This window comes from Cherax quadricarinatus, chromosome 39 (assembly GCF_038502225.1).
Source record: "Cherax quadricarinatus isolate ZL_2023a chromosome 39, ASM3850222v1, whole genome shotgun sequence".
NCBI classification, from domain to species: domain Eukaryota; kingdom Metazoa; phylum Arthropoda; class Malacostraca; order Decapoda; family Parastacidae; genus Cherax; species Cherax quadricarinatus.
The window spans coordinates 33,183,056-33,205,804 of record NC_091330.1 but is presented as its reverse complement, the minus strand read 5'-3'; the positions used below and the strand labels follow the sequence as shown (position 1 = coordinate 33,205,804).

Here is a 22,749-nt window from a genome sequence, read left to right as displayed (position 1 = left end):
ATACACCCCGACAACTAACTACATGATGACCACCTGGTGGTTCACAATTACACTCACTCACCCACTGACTATAAACACAGAAATACCAATCTTAATCTTAAAATAATGAAGCCTAACTAGTCATATTTGCCTATGATACTCCAATATAGACATTTTGTATTGTGCCAAAACAAAAGCATTCACATTGCTAAACTCACAAATTATGATGTAGTCACTTAGCCTTAATACCATAATCTGTAAGGATTTAATGTTAAGAATTAATCTAAGTCTGCCCTAAATGCTTAGCCATGTTAGGTGTCCTAGTGGCCCCCTCTGTAATTAGTATTTTATAACATGTAAACTACTCAATATCCAAATCCTGTAAACCCCGCATTGTAACCCTTATAGAGAATAAACTTGATATTAATATTGATATTGATATTGATGTACTGTTTGTAACGGCTTGACAAAGCTCCTGGAGAGCGAAACGTTGCCACAGTAAAAATGTCACACTAGTTGCACTTGTGTCCTTTAACTTTATAGTACCCCAGTCAGTGGCCAGGATTCAAATACCTTTTACTGTACATCAATAAAGGAGTGGAACAGACTGCCTGCATATGTCAAAGCCAGTCATAGCATAAACCAGTTCAAGAAGAGTGCCAAAAAGTGCCTAATGAATGTAGCTACAGAAAGGAGAATGATTTTTTTTAGCTAACATGCATTTAAATATAATTAACTCATTTGACCTTATTCCTAGTATATCTCCTTTATAGTATAATAATAAGGGATTTAGAGAACCCCAATGGAAATAAGTCACTTTGACTTTTTGGGGTTATCCTGGGTTCTTTACATATATACTGCTATGTATGATAATGTATGTAATTGTATTTATGTATACGTGCATAAAGTAAGATAATAAAGTAAGATAATAAAGTAAGATAATAAAGTAAGATAATAAGGTGGTGGGATCAATACTGTGTAAGTCGTCAGTCACCTTTATAAACCAAACAAAGAAGAGGACACAACTTGTCTTGTTTCTCCATCACTCTGATAAATCCAACAATAAACAGTATTTATGGTGTCTAACACAGGTGAGTGACACTTATCTTTATTATATTACAACATTTATGTGTTAGATGATACATAGAGAGAGTTTGACTCATGAAATATTGTGTATTAAGGTGAGGAGGAGCCAGACTCTGCTCCTACTCTTACACATCAATAATTTAATGTGTCACAACACCTTAAATATATTCTCTTTACTAACTACATCACTTACGTCATCTTCCAGCGTAATTTTACTTCACTCAACACTATTATTAACGAAGAACTAGTGAAAATATCCACCTGCATGACTACTAATTGACTTAATATTGACAAAACCTTCAACATTATGTTTGTTAACATAACAAGTGATTCCCAGGTGAACATTATCATTCACAACATTATTTATGCTACACATAATGACGGCAAATTCCTGCGTCTAGACCCCTGGCAGTCTTCAAGCACCTAAAGTCGGTACCTGACCAGCCGGGCTGTGGCTCATACGTTGGTTTGCGTGCAGCCAGCAGTAACAGCCTGGTTGATCAGGCTCTGATCCACCAGGAGGCCTGGTCACAGACTGGGCCGCGGGGGCGTTGACCCCCAGAACTCTCTCCAGGTAACTCCAGGTAATAAAAAAAGTATCCAAAACTTTTGGGATCCTCTCTAAGATATGTTACTATATACCACAGTCAGCTTGTTCACACTATAATATTCATCTATCCCTACCTCACCTATGCTGTTTGTGTCTGGGGATCAACAGCAGCAACCAGCCTAAAGCCAATAATAACCTAACAAAAAGCTGCAGTAAGAATTATCATGTAATCTGATGCTAGAGAACCCCCCCCCCCACTCTTCAAAGACCTAAACTTACTCACTGTACAAAACATTCACACCAGCTACTGTGCAACCTACATTTACAGAACCTTAAAATCTAATATTAACCCTGAACTAAAACACTTTCATGATAGTTGCAACAGGATCCATAGACACAGTACCTGACACAAAAATCTCCATGACATTCCTCATGTCTGGATAAACATCTACAAAAATACGATGTACATAAAAGGACCTAAAATCTGGAACTCTCTGCCTGAAAAGTCTAGAACTGCAAACTCGACCACCATTTTCAAAACTACCGTTAAAAAACATCTCGTCTCTCTAACATATCCCTTCGTTAGCTAATTATGTGAAAAAGACCTTTTCTCTTTTTGTATCATGAACACATCCAAAACAAAATAGACTTACTCTCGTTATCTGTAATTTCCTCTAACCTACACTTACTCTCATTCAAATGACTGTAAATATAAAATTCCTAGTATAGCTATTGCCTAATAAATCTTAAGTTAGTCTTAAGTTTGCCTGAGACACTCCAATATAGGAGCTTTAATAGAAACTGTGCATCATGCCAAGACAAAACCATTCCCATTACTAAATTTACTAATTGTTATATTGTTTGAATGGAACCTCGACTTCTGAGTTTAATCCGTTCTGTGACCTTGCTTGTATCCCGATCAGCTCGTGTGCCGAGTCAATTTTCCTCATTGTCATTGTAGGAGTTGCCAGAAATCACCGGTTTCTTCAACACGCAAGTTATACTTTTGTATCAATCAAATCACATATTACTCGGGTAGATAATTTCCAGTAGATTCTTCATGTGTTAGCTCAAATCACCGACCAGTATGTTTTAAATAAGCGACCCACTGATCAGATCAGATCGACTGGTCCGAACCCTTGACTGGTCCAAACCCTTGACTGGTCCGAACCCTTGACTGGACCGAACCCTTGACTTGACCGAACCCTTGACTGGTTTCAAACGGTTTCGTTGGACAATAAAGCAGACAGTAAACGGATGGGCTTGTAGGCGCCCTTATAAACACAAACATTAAATATATATCAGGAACGTGCACGGTAAGCTGTCCAATATACAAAAACAGTTAGAAACAGAAATACAAATAGCTAGAGCTTCATTTAAGGAGGTTATTAATAGAATATTCAAGAGGTTGCTAGTAGAATTGAGTAAATCAACCATTCAAATCATTATGAAACTGTGTGTAGTCTGTGGTCAGTCAAACAAACGGGCTTCCACATGGGTAAATTGTCATTTTTGTGGAAATTGGTGTCATGCCCCTTGTGCAGATATCCAAGAACTAGCTACAAGCAGTATTAAAACAGGGAAATGTTTTTGGGTATGCCCAAATGAGATAAATCTGTGGACTAAAATCACAAGGGTATTAAAAGAGGACAACATCAAAGCTGCTTTCATAGAAAACCTGGAAGCTTTCTACAACAGATGGGAACATAAAAAGTCTGGGCTGAATGGTACTGCCCTTGATACTGGCCATGTAGTCAGAAACTGTAAGGCTGGAGATGAAGTCCTGGTAGTCAGTAAATGTGGGGTTGATAGTGCTGTCCTGGGATAATGGTGAAGCTGGAGGTGCTGTCCTGGGAGACAGTAATGGTGAAGCTGGAGGTGCTGTCCTGGGAGACAGTAATGGTGAAGCTGGAGGTGCTGTCCTGGGAGACAGTAATGGTGAAGCTGGAGGTGCTGTCCTGGGAGACAGTAATGGTGAAGCTGGAGATGCTGTCCTGGGAGACAGTAATGGTGAAGCTGGAGATTTTGTCCAGGTAGTCGGGAATTATACGCAGGAAGGAATACATATAAATGACCTCATAGGGGACAGGAGCCATAGTAGGGAAACAAGTGTAGTCAAAGATAAGATAAAACCAATATTGCAAACTAGAAATACCTCAGGAAATAGCAAACAAGAGGACTCCACTAGCAATAGTGAGGATATATTACCAAAAACAACTGGTGGGAGCTCCATTGTTGGTGCTAGGGATGATAGAAGTAAGACAGGGAAACATGCACCAACAGGGAATACAGTCACAGAAACCCAAGGCAAACGGAAACCAAGCCTGTGCACATACTATGCACTTGGTATCTGCTGGCATGGGAAATCTGGAAAAACAGATGGGACGTGCAACTATGACCACCCTAGAAAATGCCATGCCCATATGACAACAGGAAAATGCAAACTCCCTTCCTGTAAGCTGTTTCACCCTGAACTGTGTACCTCTTCAGTACAGGAAAGACTGTGCTATAACTTAAATTGCCAGGCATACCATCTAAAGGGGACAAAAAGATACAAAACATCCAGGCCATGGGAAAACCTGGGTAGCCACAACCACTCAAGAGGGAGAGGTTTTTTAGTGCCAGGAAGGAAAAAAAACTGGCAGGAAATGGCAGAAATCGTACACCAAATCCAGTCATTCCTGGAGTGGAACCACAGTCGATGGCCTCCACTCCAAACCAACAGATACAGATACTAATGCCGGAAAAAAAATCCCCCCCCAGTACCAACAATACCACCAGTCCGATAACATTCTTCTTTGCAAATATACAGGGTCTAAAGCCAGCAACAAACAACAAAATACCTTTCATCCGTGGACTGCTTGCAGAGGCAAAGGCAATGTTCGCGGCTTTCACTGAGACCCACATAAAGGATCACTTGGACAACGAAATATGGATCCCAGGTTACAACCTATACAGATGTGACAGAGTGAACAGGAAAAAGGGGGGGGGGGGTTGGCCTGTACATTGCAGAGTCACTTGTTTGCACAGAACTGCTTAATGCCTCAAATGATGTAGTGGAAGTTTTAGCAGTAAAGGTCGAGAACCAAAACCTAGTCATTGTGGTAGTCTACAAGCCTCCGGATGCAACATCCCAGCAATTCCAGGAACAGCTGTTAAAAATTGACCACTGTCTGGAAAATCTTCCAGCTCCTGCACCCAACATCTTGCTCCTGGGGGATTTCAACTTAAGGCACCTAAAATGGAGGAATATAGCAAATAATATTGTTGCAGTAATAACACCAGGAGGCAGCTCTGATGAAAACTCACACTCACACGAGCTTTTAAATCTCTGCACAAAATTCAATTTAAACCAGCAAATAATAGAGCCTACTAGACTGGAGAATACACTAGACCTCATCTTCACTAACAATGATGATCTGATAAGAAATGTCACCATATCAAAAACAATATACTCAGATCACAACATAATTGAGGTTCAGACATGTATGCGTGGAGCCCCAGACCGACATAATGAGACTAGTCACGAGGGAGCATTCACCAAATTCAACTTCAATAACAAAAACATAAAGTGGGACCAAGTAAACCAAGTCCTAACCGATATAAGCTGGGAAGATATACTAAGCAACACAGACCCCAACTTATGCCTAGAACAGATTAACTCGGTGGCACTCGATGTATGCACAAGGCTTATTCCTCTAAGAAAAAGGAGGAGTAGATGTAAAATAGAAAGAGACAGGCGCTCCCTTTACAGGCGACGGAAAAGAATAACAGAGCGGCTAAAAGAGGTCAATATATCTGAAATGCGTAGGGAGACACTGGTCAGAGAAATAGCAAGCATCGAACTTAAGCTAAAAGAATCCTTTAGGAGTCAGGAATCGCGGGAAGAACTAAAAGCCATAAATGAAATCGAAAGAAACCCAAAGTATTTCTTCTCCTATGCCAAATCAAAATCGAGAATAACGTCCAGTATTGGGCCCCTACTTAAACAAGATGGGTCCTACACAGATGACAGCAAGGAAATGAGTGAGCTACTCAAGTCCCAATATGACTCAGTTTTTAGCAAGCCGCTAACCAGACTGAGAGTCGAAGATCAAAATGAATTTTTTATGAGAGAGCCACAAAATTTGATTAACACAAGCCTATCCGATGTTATCCTGACGCCAAATGACTTCGAACAGGCGATAAATGACATGCCCATGCACTCTGCCCCAGGGCCAGACTCATGGAACTCTGTGTTCATCAAGAACTGCAAGAAGCCCCTATCACGAGCCTTTTCCATCCTGTGGAGAGGGAGCATGGACACGGGGGTCGTCCCACAGTTACTAAAAACAACAGACATAGCCCCGCTCCACAAAGGGGGCAGTAAAGCAACAGCAAAGAACTACAGACCAATAGCACTAACATCCCATATCATAAAAATCTTTGAAAGGGTCCTAAGAAGCAAGATCACCACCCATCTAGAAACCCATCAGTTACACAACCCAGGGCAACATGGGTTTAGAACAGGTCGCTCCTGTCTGTCTCAACTATTGGATCACTACGACAAGGTCCTAAATGCACTAGAAGACAAAAAGAATGCAGATGTAATATATACAGACTTTGCAAAAGCCTTCGACAAGTGTGACCATGGCGTAATAGCACACAAAATGCGTGCTAAAGGAATAACAGGAAAAGTCGGTCGATGGATCTATAATTTCCTCACTAACAGAACACAGAGAGTAGTCGTCAACAGAGTAAAGTCCGAGGCAGCTACGGTGAAAAGCTCTGTTCCACAAGGCACAGTACTCGCTCCCATCTTGTTCCTCATCCTCATATCCGACATAGACAAGGATGTCAGCCACAGCACCGTGTCTTCCTTTGCAGATGACACCCGAATCTGCATGACAGTGTCTTCCATTGCAGACACTGCAAGGCTCCAGGCGGACATCAACCAAATCTTTCAGTGGGCTGCAGAAAACAATATGAAGTTCAACGATGAGAAATTTCAATTACTCAGATATGGTAAACATGAGGAAATTAAATCTTCATCAGAGTACAAAACAAATTCTGGCCACAAAATAGAGCGAAACACCAACGTCAAAGACCTGGGAGTGATCATGTCGGAGGATCTCACCTTCAAGGACCATAACATTGTATCAATCGCATCTGCTAGAAAAATGACAGGATGGATAATGAGAACCTTCAAAACTAGGGAGGCCAAGCCCATGATGACACTCTTCAGGTCACTTGTTCTATCTAGGCTGGAATATTGCTGCACACTAACAGCACCTTTCAAGGCAGGTGAAATTGCCGACCTAGAAAATGTACAGAGAACTTTCACGGCGCGCATAACGGAGATAAAACACCTAAATTACTGGGAGCGCTTGAGGTTCCTAAACCTGTATTCCCTGGAATGCAGGAGGGAGAGATACATGATTATATACACCTGGAAAATCCTAGAGGGACTAGTACCGAACTTGCACACGAAAATCACTCACTACGAAAGCAAAAGACTTGGCAGACGATGCAACATCCCCCCAATGAAAAGCAGGGGTGTCACTAGCACGTTAAGAGACCATACAATAAGTGTCAGGGGCCCGAGACTGTTCAACTGCCTCCCAGCACACATAAGGGGGATTACCAACAGACCCCTGGCAGTCTTCAAGCTGGCACTGGACAAGCACCTAAAGTCAGTTCCTGATCAGCCGGGCTGTGGCTCGTACGTTGGTTTGCGTGCAGCCAGCAGCAACAGCCTGGTTGATCAGGCTCTGATCCACCAGGAGGCCTGGTCACAGACCGGGCCGCGGGGGCGCTGACCCCCCGGAACTCTCTCCAGGTAAACTCCAGGTAATCCGTTCCAGCGGAATTCCTACTCTCTGAAGCAGGACAAATATAATGCTAATATCAACTCTATGGCTTATTTATCTATCACAATTCATCTAATATTACTTAATAAACAATATAAATAACACAGAAACCTGATATGCACTCTAGAATGAATAAAATATGTCATTACGTATGTGGCTAGTGGTGGCGACTGTGGAGGAGAGTGGTGGCGGGCATTCTCGCTCCAGATCTGAAAATGTCTTCCTGTGCTTCCCCTTCTGAGGTATTATTATAAGAGAAAATGGAGTTTGTGAGGCTAACTGCGTTAGGTCACTACTTTCATGAGGAAAACATAATGTAGATATAAACTGGTGCACGTACACCATTTACCTTGAAGAAGAGATGCTGGTGAAGGTTGGTGATGGAAAAGATAGGCAGAGCAGCGTATGCTGTCAGTTCATTTTGTTTCTTCCTTTTTCTATCTCGAATTGCTACACTCTTAATGCTACACTTAATTGCTACACTCTTAATGCTACACTTAATTGCTACACTCTTAATGCTGCACTTAATTGCTACACTCTTAATGCTACACTTAATTGCTACACTTAATTGCTACACTCTTAATGCTACACTTAATTGCTACACTCTTAATGCTACATTTAATTGCTACACTCTTAATGCTACACTTAATTGCTACACTCTTAATGCTACACTTAATTGCTACACTCTTAATGCTACACTTAATTGCTACACTCTTAATGCTGCACTTAATTGCTACACTCTTAATGCTACACTTAATTGCTACACTCTTAATGCTACACTTAATTGCTACACTCTTAATGCTACACTTAATTGCTACACTCTTAATGCTACATTTAATTGCTACACTCTTAATGCTACACTTAATTGCTACACTCTTAATGCTACACTCTTAATGCTACACTTAATTGCTACACTCTTAATGCTACACTTAATTGCTACACTCAATGCTACACTTAATTGCTACACTCTTAATGCTACACTTAATTGCTACACTCTTAATGCTACACTAATTGCTACACTCAATGCTACACTTAATTGCTACACTTCTAATGCTACACTTAATTGCTACACTCTTAATGCTACACTTAATTGCTACACTCAATGCTACACTTAATTGCTACACTCTTAATGCTACACTTAATTGCTACACTCTTGATGCTACACTAATTGCTACACTCAATGCTACACTTAATTGCTACACTCTTAATGCTACACTAATTGCTACACTCAATGCTACACTTAATTGCTACACTTCTAATGCTACACTTAATTGCTACACTCTTAATGCTACACTTAATTGCTACACTCAATGCTACACTTAATTGCTACACTCTTAATGCTACACTTAATTGCTACACTCTTAATGCTACACTAATTGCTACACTCAATGCTACACTTAATTGCTACACTCTTAATGCTACACTAATTGCTACACTCAATGCTACACTTAATTGCTACACTCTTAATGCTACACTTAATTGCTACACTCTGAACCTAACTGCTACAATTTGTATTTTTATCTCGCTTCACTATTAACTGATTTTTGGCTTTTTCTCCATGCTTTTCACACTTTCATCTGCAGACGTTTCAATAAAAACTGTCCAAGGAGGTTTGTTTCTTCCTACCTTTCAGAATGTTTCGGAAATGAGTTACACAAGTGCCATTACATAGCTCCAATGCATGACCACTTAAAACTTTCTCTGGGTGTTTCCCTTCAATGAAGTCTGAAAATTTGGCAAAATAACTGCACAAAATGTAAGCAAACCACAAAAATTCCTTCCACCGCGAGTATGCACTTGTACTGGTGATGGTGAGTATTGTTGTTGTTGTGGTACTCTGCCATCTCGTGGTGGCATTATGAAGCTCATTTGTTATTATTGTATGTATTATTATTATAATTATTACTATAGTATTTTTATTATATTATTACTGTATATGTATTACAGTGGACCCATGGATTACGTAATTAATCCATTCCAGAGAGAGTGACTTATCCCGAATCTGACTTATTCCGAATTAATTTTCCCACGAGAAATAATGGAAATCCAACTAATCCATTCCAGACACCCAAAAGAATTAAACAAAATAATTTTTCTACATTTATTTATTTATATACATTTTCCTACACAGAAAACAATGAGACATGCAGAGTAAAACATTACTAAAATGACACGTACCTTCATTGAAGACTTATTGATGAGCGGTGTGACGGGAGGGGAGAGGATGGAGGTGTACTATTGTTTGGAAGGGGAATCCCCTTCCATAAAGCCTTCAGGTACCAAGTCCTTTTCTGGGGTTACTTCCCTTCTTTGTTTTTTAATGCTACTAGAACCAGCTTGAGTCACTGGACCCCCGTCACACAAAATATCTGTCCAGAGAACTCTGTTTCTGGTGTCTCTAAGATTTCTCTAAAGTGGGACACAACATTGTCGTTGTAGATGTTGCCAGCACGGCCTGCAACAGCTGTGTCAGGGTGATGTTAATCCATAAATGTTTGCACATAAGAATACAGGAACACTGCAGCAGGCCTGTTGGCCCATACTAGGCAGGTCCTTCACAAACCATCCCACTAACAGAATCGTATTTGCCCAACCCAATTTTCAATGTTTCCCAAGCAATAAGCTTTGATAATTCTATTCACTCATGTGCAAGTCCCACTCAAATTAAATCGTGTGCCGGGAAGTACCCTGGCTGGTGTGTGGGGAAGTACCCCGGCTGGTGTGTGGGGAAGTACCCTGTCTATACCTTTGAAGAATTTACCTTTGAAGAATTTCGAGAGTATATATACTCTCTGAGCCTGGCCATGGGCCAAGCTCGTCTGGTGCTCGCTTGGTCAACCAGGCTGTTGCTGCTGGAGGCCTGCTGCCTTACATATCCATCACAGCCTGGTTGATCTGGAACCTGGTGAAGATACTTGTCTAGTTTCCTCTTGAAGGCTTCAACACTTGTTCCAGCAGTGTTTCTGATATCTTCTGGTAAGATGTTGAAAAGTCTAGGACCCCCGGATGTTGATACAGTGTTCCCTTATTTTCCCCCCACGTCACCCCTGCTCCTCACTGGGTTTATTTTACACTTCCTCCCATATCTCTCACTCCAGTATGTTGTTATGGCAGTGTGCAGATTTGGGACCAAGCCCTCGAGTACCTTCCAGGTATACAGGTCTCCCTCAACATTCGCGAGGGTTAGGGGATCAAGAGCCTCGCGAATGTTGAAAAACCGTGAATGTTTGGTGCCCCAATATATTGTAGGGAAATATATTACAATACTGCTTCCTTAACTTGTTGAACCATGAATAATCATAAAATACATGAAAACGTCGTAAATTGTACTAAATATATACATGTTATGCTTTAATAACGTATGTTATTTAATAACATGTATGTTAACAACATGTATGTTATTAAATAACACAGACTCCACCACTGCCTCCACCACTGTGAGTCCCTACTACCCTCCCTCCGACCCCCACAACTGGCAGCCAGCCCTCCCACCACTCAGTGTGGTGAGTGTTTTGTTTGTTCATTATTTGCTATTAAACTACAGAATAAATAATGTAAACTCATCCATGACTGCATATTGGAACGGCTATTAGGAAAGGTATTAGACGGTGACATCATGTGTTTACTCTTGAACACTGCAAAGAATCGAACATTTCTGCTATTGCTAATAATAACAATAATAATAATAATAATAATAATAATAATAATAATAATAATAATAATAATAATAATAATAAATACGATATAATTGAAGAAGGAAATTGTACAAAAATACGAGGGAGTGGTTGACACATCGTCAGTGTGGCTTTGTTTATGCTGGAGTGAACATTAGTCTCCCTGCTCTTCCAAACATTTCACAATAATTCAGCAGTTGAGGCAGTGGTATTTAATAACATATATGTTATAAATAATAATAGTACATGTTATTATTAATAACATGTATTAATATTAACATGTATGTATTTAATAACATATATGTTATAAATAATAATAGTACATATTATTAATAACATGTATTATTATTAACATGTATGTTATTAAATACCATTGCCTCTACCACTCCAGTCACACTCAATCTACAAGCACCAAACACAATGAATTATTGTGAAATGTTTGGAAGAGCAGGGAGACTAATGTTCACTCCAGCATAAACAAAGTCACACTGACGATGTGTCAACCACTCTCTCGTATTTTTGTACAATTTCCTTCTTCAATTATATCATATTTATTATTATTATTATTATTATTATTATTATTATTATTATTATTACTACTACTATTGTTATTATTAGCTGTAGCAGAAATGTTTAATTCTTTGCAGTGTTAAAGAGTAAACGCATGATGTCACCGTCTAATACCTGTTCGAATAGCCATTCCAATATGCAGTCATGAATGGGTTTACATTATTTATACTGTAGTTTAATAGCAAATAGTGAATAAACAAAACACTCACCACACTGAGTGGTGGGAGGGCTGGCTGCCAGTTGCGGGGGTCGGAGGGAGGGTAGTAGGGACTCGCAGGTGGCGGGAAACTTAAATATGATTTGGCAGCTGGGAATTTGGCGGCTGGGAATTTGGTGGCAGGGAATTTGATGGTTGGGAATTCGCGAATGTGTGAAGCCCGTGAAAGTTGAAAACGTGAAAGTTGAAAACGTGAATGTTGAGGGAGACCTGTATATTATCATGTACCTCTCTCTCCTCCGCTCCAATGAGTACATGTTCAAGACTCGCAGGCGTTACCAGTAGTTTAGGTGCTTTACTGGCTCAGTGTGAGCCATAAACGATCTCTGTATTTGTTCCAGCTCCGATATTTCTCCTGTCCTGAACGGGGCTGTCAGCACTGAGCAATATTCTAAGTGAGGGAGCACTAGCGATTTGAAGAGTGTCACCATCGGCATTGTTTCCCTTGTTTTGAAAGTTCTCAATACCCACCTAGTCATCTTCCTGGCTGTCACAATCTTTATCTTGTTATGGTCTTTAAAAGAAAGGTCCGCTGACGTAATTATTCCTAGGTCTTTTATGTGTTCCTTATGCTCTATTTGGTGACCCTCTTGAGTTTTGTATATAGTGCTCCTTTTGTATATAGTGCTCCTTTGGCTGGTGTGTGGGGAAGTACCCTGGCTGGTGTGTGTGGGGAAGTACCCTGGCTGGTGTGTGTAGGGAAGTACCCTGGCTGGTGTACATAAGAAAGCAGGAACATTGCAGTAGACCTGTTGGTGCATAGTACCACCCTCTATTACCATCACAACCACTACCACCCTCTACCACCATCACTACCACCCTCTTCCACCACCACTTTCGTATCTTTCTACAAAATTTTTCTTGAATTCTATAGTTTTTCTCATATTCTTTACCAAAGGGCTGGCACTAGAATTCAAATTCAAATTCAAATTCAAATTCAAAGTTTATTCTCTATAAGGATTACAATGCTGAGTTTACAGAATTTGGTTATTGTGTGGTTTACATGTAGTAAAATAATAATTACAGAGTGTACCACTAGAACACCTAGTATGGCTAGCCATTTCGGGCAGACTTAGATTAAATCTTAAGTTTAAAATATTACAAAATTATGAGGTAAGTTGGTATTATGGCTAAGTGACTAAATACTAGTTTGTGAGTTTAGCAATGTGAATGCTTTTGTTTTGGCACTACACATAGTTTCAGTATTGGAGTATCACAGGCCAACTTATGACTAGTTAAGATTCATTATTTTGAGATTGAGATTGATATTTCTGTTTATGGTCAAATGGGTGAGTGAGTGTAAGTGTTAACCACCAGGTGGTATTCGTGTATTTAGTTGACAGGGTGTATCAGGGAGATAAGATGTTTTCTGATGGTAGTTTTGAAGGTGATGAATGTGTCTGCAGTTTTAGAATTTTCAGGTAGGGTGTTCCAGATTTTAGGGCCTTTGACATACATTGAATTTTTGTAAAGGTTTAGTCGGACACGGGGAATGTCATAGAGATGTTTGTGTCTGGTGTTGTGCCTGTGGGTTCTGTCACAACTATCAAGAAAGCGTTTTAGGTCAAGGTTAATATTGGAATTTAAGGTCCTGTAGATGTAGATTGCACAGTAATAAGTGTGGATGTACTGAACAGGGAGTAAGTTTAGATCTATGAAGAGTGGGGGGGGGGTGTGTTGCCAGGGATGGGATTTAGTGATTATTCTTACTGCGGCTTTTTGTTGGGTTATTATTGGCTTTAGGTGTGTTGCTGCAGTTGAACCCCAAGCACAGATAGCATAGGTGAGGTATGGATATATAAGTGAATGGTATAGTGTGAGAAGGGCAGTTTGCGGCACGTAGTATCATATCTTGGGCCCATGGTGGCTTATTTAGCAGTTACAAGCACTAAAAAAAATGGAATAATACAAAATGTGTCGCATGAATGCGTGGAATTGTCCGCACTGGCTGGTAAACAATGGCACACTGGCTGTATATGGAGTGTCAGGCAGCTCAGGCTGCGCAGACACGCACAAGACGAATGACATACCATGTTCAGTGTCATTCATCGAGTCAATATTTTGACGCAAAAACATAACTTATTCTTATGACGTCTTAACCCCTTAACTGTCTAAATGTATATCTACGTTTTCTTGCCCAGCACTCCGATTATTTTGAAAAAAAAAAAATAAAAAATTTAAATGAAGAGGACATTTTTTTTACATGAAGTAATGTAAGAAAAAAAATTTTTAGAGTCAGTATTTATGGGGATATAAGGCCACAAAGTCAGGGATTTTCGCTCACTTGATGGCAACATGAGGTGCTGCTGCTTGCAGAAATCCTACATATTTATCGTTTTTTTTTTTTTTTTAATTTTTTTTTCATTTCACTTTTTTTCTGGTATGATGATAATGTTTTATAGCAGATCTTTTGATCTGATAGCCAATTGTTGTTTAGACACATATATTATGTACAAAAGTATTGATCATATTATCACAAACACATTTGTACACACTTGTAGGTGGTATTGTGCACCTGGTTGAAACACATTCTATTATCTACAACTATATACAGGTCTCCCTCAACATTCGCGAGGGTTAGGGGATCAAGAGCCTCGCGAATGTTGAAAAATCGCGAATGTTTGGTGCCCCAATATATTGTAGGGAAATATAATACAATACTTCTTCCTTAACTTGTTGAACCATGAACAATCATAAAATACATGAAAACATCGTAAATTGTACTAAATACATACATGTTATGGTTTAATAACAGGTATGTTATTAAATACCACTGCCTCCACCACTGCCTCCACTTCCTCGACCACTGCGAGTCCCTGCTACCCTCCCTCCGACCCCCCCAACTGGCAGCCAGCCCTCCTACCAGTGTGGTGAGTGTTTTGTTTGTTCATTATTTACTATTAAACTACAGTATAAATAATGTAAACGCATTCATGACTGCATATTGGAATGACTATTCGGACAGGTATTGGAAGGTGACATCATGTGTTGACTCTTGAACACAGCAAATGATCAAACATTTCTGCTACTGCTAATAATAACAATAGTAGTAGTAGTAATAATACTACTACTAATAATAATAAATTATAATAATAATAAATACGATAGAATTGAAGAAGGAAATTGTACAAAAATACGAAGGAGTGGTTGGCACATCGTCAGTGTGGCTTTGTTTATGCTGGAGTGAGCATTAGTCTCCTTGCTCTTCTAAACATTTCACAATAATTCATTGTGTTTGGTGCTTGTAGATTGAGTGCGACTGGAGTGGTAGAGGCAGTGGTTGGGGAAGCGGTTGAGGCATTGGGTGAGGCAGCGGTTGAGGCAGTGGGTGAGGCAGTGGTTGAGGCAATGGTAGAGGCAGTGTGTGAGGCAATGGTAGAGGCAGTGGTTGAGGCAGTGGTTGAGGCAGTGGGTGAGGCAGTGGGTGAGGCAGTGGATGAGGCAATGGTAGAGGCAGTGTGTGAGGCAGTGGGTGAGGCAGTGGGTGAAACAATGGTTGAAGCAGTGGTTGAGGCAGTGGGTGAGGCAGTGGTTGAGGTAGTGGGTGAGGCAGCGGTTGAGGCACTGGTAGAGGCAGCGGTTGAAGCAATGGTAGAGGCAGCAGTTGAGGCAGTGGTATTTAATAACATGTTATAAATAATAATAGTACATATTACTAATAACATGTATTATTATTATTATTATTATTATTATTATTATTATTATTATTATTATTATTATTATTATTAACATGTATGTTATTAAATATCACTGCCTCGACCACTGCCTCACCCACTGCCTCAACCGCTGCCTCAACCACTGCCTCACCCAATGCCTCAACTGCTTCCCCAACCACTGCCTCTACCACTCCAGTCGCACTCAATCTACAAGCACCAAACACAATGAATTATTGTGAAATGTTTGGAAGAGCAAGGAGATTAATGCTCACTCCAGCATAAACAAAGCCACACTCACGATGTGTCAACCACTCCTTGGTATTTTTGTACAATTTCTTTCCTCAATTCTATCGTATTTATTATTATAATTATTATTATTATTATTATTATTATTATTATTATTATTATTATTATTATTATTATTATTATTATTATTACTATTATTAGCAGTAGCAGAAATGTTTGATTCTTTGCTGTGTTCAAGAGTCAACACATGATGTCACTGTCCAATACCTGTCCGAATAGTCATTCCAATATGCAATTATGAATGGGTTTACATTATTTATACTGTAGTTTAATAGCAAATAATGAACAAACAAAACACTCACCACACTGGTGGGAGGGCTGGCTGCCAGTTGGGGGGTCGGAGGGAGGGTAGTAGGGACTCGCAGGTGGCGGGAAACTTAAATATGATTTGGAGGCTGGGAATTTGGCGGTTGGTAATTCGCGAATGTGTGAAGCCCGCGAAAGTTGAAAACGTGAATGTTGCGGGAGACCTGTACAAGTATTTACAGGTCCCAATTCTGTTTCTAGTACTCCAGGATTGTATGATACTCCATGAAACATGAATTCATAGAGAGTGCCACCCCACATTGCTGGCACAGGAATTGTGTGTCCTTCCACTGTTGGGGGTCACCATGAGGTGGTAGCACACACAACACACTTTTTCTGAGATTATTTCTTTTTAAGGGTAGGCTGTATTGGTACCGGGTAGTGACAGTTAGTAAGGATTCGGTCTGGCACTTCCCCCTCTGGTTGTGGTTGGGAGACAGGTTGTGGTGTGACAGGTCGCTGTTGAAGGGCAGGTATAGGTGTGGTACCATACTTTCTTGCTATCTGCTTGATGACATTTAGGCTGAATTCTGCATAACGAATTCGCTTTCCAGTCTTTATTTCATACATATTGAAGGCATTGAGCATTGCAACGTCTCCAAGGTGGAAAAACACTTTCATATACCACTTGCGACTCCTACGCACACAGTCAGCGAATCCTGTCATCACGTCACACTTGTCGACTAGTCGCATATTGTTTGTATAGTCGATGACAACAGCTGGCTTTACAATGCATTCATTGGTCTCCCTGTTCACTATGTGCCATCTCATTTCTGTGGATGGTTGAGAGCAATGTCACATCCTGTTTGTCATGCCATATCAGTGCCATGATGCCATTGGCATGAAATGCTTGCACTACACCTTCAACACTGTCTCCACTGAACCTTGGCATATGTTTTCTATTTCTTCTCACTGTTCCACATATATCAGTATTGTTCACACGTAGGAAATCAGCGAGCAAAGGGCTTGTATACCAATTGTCTGTGTACAATGTATGGCCCTTGCCGAGGTGTGGTTCCATCATCCTGTGAACAACATCACCGGAAATTCCCAACATCCGCCTGTCATCATCGAGTGTGTTTCTCCTGGTGCAGACAGTGACATCCAACACCATGCCACTCTCACAGTCACACATAACAAACAGCTTTATACCAAAGCGATTATGTTTGCTCGGTATGTATTGCTTGAATGACAGGCGTCCCTTGAACAGAATCAAGAATTTGTCGACAACAATGTTCTTGACTGGATGAAAATAGGCACTGAATTTCTGCTTCAGATACAAAAACACTTCCCGGATTTTGTATAAAAGGTCATTTCTGTTGGGCCTATTCCTGTCTGAGAAGTGCAACATTCGTAGCAACAGAGTGAATCTGTTGCAGGGAAGGAGGTCATGGAAGACTAGAGTACTGATAAAGTAGTCTGTGGACCAGTAATGTGCTATGTTGTGCTTATATGTATGAGGCATAAGCATGACAGTGCCAGGGAATAAATACATTTCGGCCACAGTTGTATCTTTCCATCTGCGCAGTCGTGACGATTCTGCAACCCGTGTTGTTCATTATATACCTGTAGTAACTGTTTGTCTGGGTGACATTCAAGTTCATTAGCGGCCCATCAAAGTATAGCTGGAAAAAGTCCAACTCTGTAGACTCATTCGTGATGGGGCATTGTAGGAGGATGCCACTTCCACTGTCATCAGAATCGAAAGGATGTGGCATGAATGTTGTACTTTGTGCCCAGTTCCATTCACTGTCAGATGGTGCAGGGTGGACCTGAGGCATGGGGCGTGGGGGAGCAAGAGGGGGGACGGGAGCGGAGGCAGCACATGGCTGAGGGGGTGCCGGGAGGTCTTTTGTCTGCCCACCCAATGCGCCACCCGGGCCAGGCACCATGCCAGCCACCACCACCTCATCATTCATGCCTGCATATTCACCTTCATGGTCACTTTCACTATCAGTTGAGGTATTTGATTGTGACCTCCCACGACCCTTGGGCACTGCATATGGCACACTGCCTGAACAAAGGCAACAATGCCTAAAGGTACACTTCACTGGGGGAATAATGGATATCATTATTACTTGAAGATTCATCTAAGGGCATAAAATCAATCTCATCATCACTTATATCACTTTTACTCATCTTCACTAAAAATGACAGAATATGATAATTTCCTTTTGCATAGTAGCCTCTTGAGTTGTAACACTGGCGACCCCGGAGGTGCTTGGCTAAGAGTCTGGTGTGGCCACACTGGCCACACCAGAGGTGCTTGGCTGAGGGTCTTGCATGGCCCCACTGGCCACTCCAGGGGTGATGGGCTGAGGGTCATCTGGGTTATCGTCAATATTTTCACTAATCCCTTGATCATTTAAGGTCACATTGGTCTCAGATCCACTAAACTCGCGTTGTATATCATTTTCCTCGAATAAGAGTGTTAATACGCTAAGATGTGAGTGAATCACGAGGGTTTGCCATGGTGTTGACCCAGGATGGAGCTGAAACTAACTGGTGCTCCCATGTGGTACCATGCAGTCCCCGATTTTTTTCATACAACACACACTGAGTGCACATGCCCATTCTCTCATGTCTAGGCCGCTCAAGCCCATTGCACCAAATTTGAAGGCAGGAAAAATGAAATGTAGATCTGTTTGGAACGCTAGCGGTAAGAACATAGGTCTACTTTTGGAGTGATTAATCCAGGAGTTCACTGTATTATTATGTTATTATATATTATATTATTAGATTTTTAATTTATTATTATTATTTTGTATTATATTTTTAATATTTTATTATATTATTATTATTATTATTATTATTATTATTATTATTATTATACATGTATTATTATTATACATATTATTATTATTATATTATTATTATACATATTATTATATTATTAAATATATTATTATATTTTATTATTATTATAATCATTATTATTATTATTCTAGTATTATTAGGAAAGCAAAAGACTCGGCAGGAGATGCAACATTCCCTCAATGAAAAGCAGGGGCACCATGAGTACATTGAGAGACAACACAATAATTGTCCGAGGCCCAAGACTGTTCAACTGCCTCCCAGCATAAATAAGGGGGATTACCGATAGACCCCTGACTGTCTTCAAGAAGGTACTGGACAGGCATGTAAAGTCAGTACCTGACCAACCAGGCTATGGTTGGTACGTCGGTTTGCGTGCGGCCATCAGTAACAGCCTGGTTGATCAGACCCTGATCCACCATGAGGCCTGGTCTCAGACTGAGCCGCAGGGGCGTTGACCCCCGTAACCCTCTCCAAGTAAACTCCAGGTAATATGTATTATTATTAAATATTATTATTATTATTATTATTATTATTATTATTATTATTATTATTATTAGTAGTAGTAGTAGTAGTAGTAGTAGTCATAGTAGTAGTAGTAGTAGTAGTAGTAGTAGTACGTAAGTATTACAGTGGAACTCCGGTTTTTGTACTTAATCCGTTGCAGGAGGTTGGTCGAAAACCAAATCGTACGAAAACTGTATTATTATTTCCCATGAGAAATAACGTAAATATAATTAATCCATTCCAGACACCCAAAAATATTAACAAAAAATGTTTTTTTTAAGAACTACAGTATAGTTATACATACAGAAAACAATAAGAAATGAATATAAATGATTAATTTTAATGATAAAGGAACATTACGTACCTTTATTGAAGACTCTTGTTGGCATATTGAAAAAGGTAAGGAGTGGAGAGGTAGAAGGAGAGATTATTGGTTGGAAGGGAATCCCCCTCCATAAGGACTTCAGGTATCAAAGCCCTCTCTGGGTTTACTTCCCTTCTTTGTATTTTACTAACACTGGACCTCTGTTGCACTAAAAATCTGTTCAGAGAGTTCTGTTTCTGGCACCTCTTTAACCCTTTCAGAGTCCACAGGCCCTCTCAGAGACTTGTTCTCAGGGTCCCCCAAATTTCAAAAAAAAAAAAAAAAAAAAATTTTCTTACGAAAAGATAGAGAATCTTTTCCAGTTATAATGACACCAAAAGTATGAAATTTGATGGAAAACTTAGGGAATTATGCTCTCGCGAAGTTAGCGGTCTCGACGATGTTTACGCATTGGCGATTTTGCCCACTTTGAGCCCTATTTTCGGCCAATTCCAATGTACTAGTCGAAACAAATCATAACTTTTTCGCTAGAACTCCATTTTTTCTATTGAATGAGTGCAAGAAACCACCAATTTACCGATTTCAACTATCCAATACAGTGGTCAGAATTTAGCAATTTTGCCAATTTCACACAAATTTCAAAAGATGCCAATTTCCAAATAGGGTCCAGAATAAACAAGAAAGACATTCATGGCACTAAAATAACATTTCCTCTGTTCACTAGTCACATCCCCAGGCCCCTCTTACATTTCTTTTGCTTTCCACTTTGAATTTTTATTCTCACAAAAAAATAGAAGATTTACTGTTACGCAGACTACTGCATTAGTGTAGAAATGGTATAAATAATATCGGCGCACTTGTGAAAGAATATTAGACTCGCCAATTGACGTGTATTGGACGCTTAGCATGATTTGTTTACTTTTGAACTTTGGTAAAAATCGAACATTTCTGCTACTTTGAGCTCAATTTCAAGGTACTTTTCATTGTAAAACCAGTCAAAATCATCTCAATTTCTGTAATATGTCTTCCATTCTATACAATGAGACCAAGAAAACTAGAATTCAACAATAAGTACCATATGAAAATATAGTGCAAAGTCGCTGTTTTAATCCAAAAACACGGTCAAAGTTTTTTTTTCTCATTACGCACTGTGTGCTGCAGGATTTTTTTTTATACTGTGCACACTGACCACTTAGACCCATTCTTTCATATGTAGGCCTACCAGCTTTCTCTCACTAGATTTGAAGGCGCTAGAATTTATGAATACTAGTACGTCATGGACCCTGGTGTGTGAGCCGTACTAGTACGGCCTAAACCCTGAAAGGGTTAAGATTTGCCCGAAATGCGACAAGGTATTGTTACTGAACATGTTGCAGATACTGCTTGTATCTGCTTTGTCAGGGTGATATTTTTCAACAAAAGTTTGCAACTCATTCCACTGTGCACACATGTACATGAAGAAGGCACCTTCTCCCCACTTCCTCCTCTTCTGAAGCAGTTTCCTCAGCTGTGGTCTATTGCTGTTCTTGATGAAGGTCTTGCAGCTCTTCAGTGGTTAGGTTGGGCCCATGGTGGCTTATCTCGCAGTCGCAATCAATAAACAAACAAACACAAAAATTGTGAAATATTTTGGATGAATGCTTACTCGACCAGTGACAGAGCCAGACTGAGACACATGTGTAGCAGCATCTGGGGCAGGCAGATGTGTCTGATTCATACGATTTCTGGATGGAGGTACGAAATCTGGACCAAAATTTCATCCAAAAAAGTGTTCTAAATCCGAATTGTGCGATATGCGGACCATACAAAAACCGGAGTTCCACTGTATTATAATAATAATTATTATTATTACTATTATTATTATTTTATTAATTTAGGGAACTGGAGCACAGATACAATTCCCTAGATCAAGAGCCGAACCTCCCTTGAGGGGGAAACTCACATCCTGAAATTTTACTCATATCCAGCAACAAAAAATTGGCCAAGCCACTGCTTGTATCCTGAAAAACTCGTATGGTTGGTCACTTATTAGCTGAGGTTCCACTGTATATTCAGTTCAATTCAATTCAAATTCAATTCAAAGTTTATTCTCTATAAGGATTACAATGCTGAGTTTACAGAAATTTGGTTATTGTGTGGTTTACATGTAGTAAAATAGTGATTACAGAGTGTACAACTAGAACGCTTAGCATGGCTAGGCATTTCGGGCAGACTTAGTTTTATTCTTAATTGTAAAATATTACAAATTATGAGGTAAGTTGGTATTATGGCTAAGTGACTAAATACTAGTTTGTGAGTTTAGCAATGTGAATGCTTTTGTTTTGGCACAGTACATAGTTTCAGTATTGGAGTATCACTGGATTCATTATTTTAAGATTGAGATTAATATTTCTGTTTATGGTCAAATGAGTGAGTGAGTGTAAGTGTGAACCACCAGGTGGTATTCGTGTAGTTAGTTGATGGGGTGTATCAGGGAGATAAGATGTTTTCTAATGGTAGTTTTGAAGGTGATGAATGTGTCTGCAGTTCTAGAGTTCTCAGGTAGGGTATTCCAGATTTTAGGGCCTTTGACATACATTGAATTTTTGTAAAGGTTTAGTCGGACACGGGGAATGTCGTAGAGATGTTTGTGTCTGGTGTTATGCCTGTGGGTTCTGTCACAAATATCAAGAAAGCATTTTAGGTCAAGGTTGATATTAGAGTTTAAGGCCCTGTAGATGTAGATTGCACAGTAGTAAGTGTGGATGTACTGAACTGGGAGTAAGTTTAAGTCTATGAAGAGTGGGGGGGTGTGTTGCCAGGGATGGGATTTAGTGATTATTCTTACTGCAGCTTTTTGTTGGGTTATTATTGGCTTTAGGTGTGTTGCTGCAGTTGATCCCCAAGCACAAATAGCATAGGTGAGGTATG

At 39.9% G+C, this 22,749-nt stretch overlaps 1 protein-coding gene across 3 annotated transcripts in view; it reads left to right on the top strand.

The window, feature by feature from the left end:
* The first annotated feature begins 945 nt into the window (after positions 1 to 945).
* The window catches only part of LOC138853782 (zinc finger protein 84-like), a 131,742-nt gene continuing 109,938 nt past the window's right edge, over positions 946 to 22,749 (top strand). Inside the window, exons 1-2 of one of the 3 annotated variants that reach the window (XM_070092564.1) lie at positions 973 to 1,070; positions 9,098 to 9,220. The gene's annotated coding sequence lies outside the window, so the exon portion shown is untranslated. Of the gene's footprint in view, positions 1,071 to 9,097; positions 9,276 to 22,749 lie in introns of all 3 variants that reach the window. The other 2 variants (XM_070092562.1, XM_070092563.1) reach the window with 2 other exon arrangements.